Source organism: Theobroma cacao, chromosome 6 (genome assembly GCF_000208745.1).
Source record: "Theobroma cacao cultivar B97-61/B2 chromosome 6, Criollo_cocoa_genome_V2, whole genome shotgun sequence".
Lineage (NCBI taxonomy): Eukaryota > Viridiplantae > Streptophyta > Magnoliopsida > Malvales > Malvaceae > Theobroma > Theobroma cacao.
The window spans coordinates 16,320,338-16,324,729 of NC_030855.1; positions in this window are offsets into that span (position 1 = coordinate 16,320,338).

The window sequence follows — 4,392 nt, forward strand, 5'->3', positions numbered from 1 at the left end:
TCTTTCTTGGTTGTTCTCCTACTTATATTTCACACTAGCATTGCTAGAAAATACTCTAACCAGCTTCTCATACACAAGGATATTTAAACTCAAATAATCATACCATCCTAAGGCTATAAAATTTTCAATATATGGGAAACCAAATTCTTTAAGAAATTTAAGGTCTATCACTCGGCTATGGTAGACAGTTCTTAAGGCAAAATGATTCTTGTAGTGTTCTTAAACGACGTTGTCAGGAAAATTTAATGCCCAGAACCTGGTGACGCTCAATGAACTTGTTTGACTTCTTTAAGTAGGAAACTTGTAGCGTTATTGAGGTTTTGAGTTTTTTGAAATTCAATTAAAATTCTATATTTATAATGTCAAACCTTGTTCTATAAAATAATTACGACGTCATTTACATGCTCAATAGAATGTTGGCATATTTAGGAAGTTCGAGAAATCGTTAAAAGACGATATTGCCCCTAATAGTACCATTAAGTCGATTAAGCCTCGAACTAGTTCAAATAGAAAATTTAAGGTAAAATTAAGAGTTTCACAGTCCAAGGATGAGTCAAAATGGTAATTCGGAGTTCGAGGATCAATTTGGAGTCAAATCAAAATTTTCACTATCTAGGGGCAAAATGGTCATTTGCCACCTGGGGACAAAATGAGAATTTTTAGAAAAGATTTTTTTGGCCTCATCTGACTTATTGGAGTATGATTTGAGGTTTAGAAGTAAAAAATTTTAATTTTAGTATAATTTGGAGTATAAAGGTGAAATGGTAATTTTGCCACCTCAGGGGTAAAATGGTAAATTTTCACCCCCGACACTTGTCAAGACCAAGGGATTTTATTTATCATGGAAATGGATAAACATGAGAAATGTGTGGTGGAGAATTAAAGAATTAAAAGTCAAATATTTAAAATTTGAACCAATAAGAAAATATCATGTGTTATGCTTTTTATTTTTTATTGTTTCTTTATAAAAAAGGCATAAAAATCAGCCCATTTCTTTCATATGCCCGGCCAAACCAAGAGCAAAGAAGAACAAAGGGAGAAAAGAAAAACAAAAACCANTACAACTTGGTTTCTTTAAGCAGCATCAGTTTAGGATAGTGAATAACATAAAGTTGTTTCAATGCTCTCCTTTTTTTGGCCTACCCAATCTTCTTATGTCCCAAGAAATAGCTACCATAGTTAAACAGGTAAACAGAATCAAAGAGAAAGAGCAAAAAGGATAGTACCTTTGATGGGGAGTTAAAGCCTTCCCTGCCACTTGAATTCTTGGATTTTCCACATTTGCAAGCGACACAAAGACATTGATCATGTCATTATTAGAGGAGTCAAAAACCATTCTAGGTTCCTTGCCAACCTTGAGCTTCTCCTCTACTTCTTTGAGAATGGCAGAGTTGCGATGGGAAATGTCATTGTTCGAAATAGGCTCATTGGTCACCTCTAATTGATGCCCTAATTCTTGAGGTTGAGTTGTTCATCCCCCTCTTCTCCTTCTACCTTGACAAGTTACCGATCTAGATCGGGTTATTCTATTTGGTTCTCAACCATGGTTCTCTAAAACCTTCAACCTATCTAAGACTGCCTTAGTAGCTTCCTCTCTTAAAATACCCCATACTTTGATATGGTGATAAATAAAGTTGATCGAATGTAAATTGAGGTCAATTAAAATGTTTAAAAGTGATAAAAGATGAAAGGAGTAGTTTAGGATAAAATATTTCACACGCGAGAAAATAATAATAAAATAATAATAATTTTATCAGAGAACAATTTGTGATAAAAAGGTGATTCGGAAGTCAAGTGAGGCATAATAAGGTATTTTGGGTACCAATGAGACAAGATAAAATTTTTAGAATAAAATAATATTTTATTAATTAAATAATATTAAAATATTAATATTTAACCGGATGTTGAAATCAGTCATGAAAAAGGATCATATGGTCGATCCAAGTGGGGAAGAAGAAATACAAATGAATTTTTGTAGAAATAAGTGACAAAAGTGAAATAAACTTGTTTTGTTAAGTCGAACTAACGCGGATAAGTAAATATTTAAATATTATGGTAATATCGCGTTGAGGTGCAATTTATATATTTCGGTGGTACACACATCGAGAAACGAAGTTAGAAGAAAATTGAAATGTTTAGACGTATTAAAAGGATCGAATTTAACATATAAAGATTTAAAGGATATGTAGTGAAATTAATGAGAAAAATAAAATGAACATAGAGCAAAATAATAATATAAAAAAAAAGAAAAAAAAATATTTGAGGACCAACATGGGCAGCCGCCCATGTGGTCAATAAAAGAGTCAAAGACTCTTGGTGAATTGGAGGGGGGGCGGCCATGTGGAGCAAAAAGTGAAGGAAGAAAAATTTTGATGTGGCCGACCATGATGGAATATTATGGAAGATTCATGAAGGCATAGAATAATATATATATATATACCATTGAGTAAGCTAAGTAAAGAGACAAAGAAGAAGAGAGGTCGGTTGAGGGAGAGTAAAGGAGAAATAAAAGAGCAAAAGAAGAAGAAAGAACCGAGAGAAAGAAAAACAAAAAGAAAACTGTGCATGAGAAAAGAAAACAAAAGGAAAAGAAAGCTGAGTTGAGGGGCTATTTTTGCTACCATTCAAGAAGGAAAAGAGAGCCATTTAAGGGCTGGCTTTGGAGGCTGAAAAGAGCCATTTTTCTGCTGGTTTTGGAGGCTGAAAAGTGCCATTTTTTTTGCTAGTTTTGGAGGCCAAAAAGTGCAGAATTTTGCAGCAAAAAATTTAAGCTTTGAGGTGCTGTTTTGATGGTTAATTGTGGTTGTTTTGGTTGCAAATTTTTTTGAGGGAAAGGTGCAGCTTAGCTGCTGAAATTTTAAGGAAAAATAGAGCAGCATAGCTGCTGATTTTGAAGCAAAAATAAGCAGCCTTAGCTGCTGAAAAATTAAAAGTTGAAAGGTAAGAAAGGGTGACTGATGGTGAAAGGGAGAGAAAGGAAGATAGTGGGAAGGTTTGTGCATGTGAAGAGAAGAAAAAGGAAGACAACAAGGTTGCTGGACGGTGGGAGAGAAAGAAAGAAAGAAAGGAAAAGAAAAGAAAAGAAAGGAAAAGAAAATAACAAGGAAAATGGTCATGGCCCAACAAGCAAGAAAAATGGACATGGTCCAATAAAGGAAAAATGGACATGGTCCAATTAAAAAGAAATGGGAGAAGTCCATGAATAAGAGTCCAAAAACAAGAAAGGAAGAAAAATCCAAAAGAAAAGGAAGGTGGAGATTTGGGTCAACCTAGCTTAATTCGGTAAAATTTCTTTACTCTTCACCATGATTTATTTTGAAATTGGACTATATGGAGGCTAGCTTATTTTATTTAATTATGCATTGGTTAGTTGGTAATATGGAGTAAATTTAAGTTGCTTAGAAGGTTGAAATAGGCACTTAATACCGTAAATAAGTTACTAGTGTTAATAATCTAAAGAATTATGTGAGTAAAGGTGTCATGACCCGGAACTCCCCATCGAGCCCGTGACAACCGCCGCGAGGCCTCGACAAACATTCTTCACCCCGAATGTCGATCGAAACCTCGCAAGGCTCTCGTATCAGCTTCCGCACTTCCCCGATGAGCAATAGTTATCAAATATCAAAATTCGAAGGATTACAAATCATTTCCAAATTAGAACATAACATATTGTTTTCTGGCTCACAGGGGCATTTTCTTTATTTTTTTTTCAAAAATCTCAAAACTTGCTAAAAATGTAGTAGGTAAGCAGAAAATATATATTTAATGATTTAAAAACAAATTAAGTATCTAAAACATTCATTTGAAGTGAAAAATTGACCATTTGAATATAATAAAAATATTCAATAAAATAAACTATTTTCTTGTAAAATAATTTTCATAAAACTATTGGTACATAATTCTTATAGCGTAAAAGTTAATTATATTCATATATACTATAAAGCAAATAACCAAAGCATAAAATTTCTTTTACAATGACACGTGGGCCCACATCTATCTAAACTGCACCGGAAGCTGGAAACCTACAACTTTTACGGATTCGAGTCCAAATGAAGATCCTTGTTAAAGTCAGCTAACTATGGAATTCTCCGAGCCTGAAATGTGAGGAAATGAGAGTGGTGAGATTATAAATCCCAGTGAGTAAATAGATACCATCTAAACTATCTAAAGTCGAGTAAATGGAGACAATTAAAATAAATCATCATACTGTAATTTCATTACCTTTCAACTCATTTTAACCAAATAAAATCAATCCATAAAAATCGAGTAATCAACTTGATTTGTGAATTTCTTAAAACTTTGGCTCATGCCAAAACTCATACTCGGTGATACCTTGCGCAGGGCATCCAATCGAGTCCGCCAAGGCTGTTAAAATTCGTATACACTTAAAAT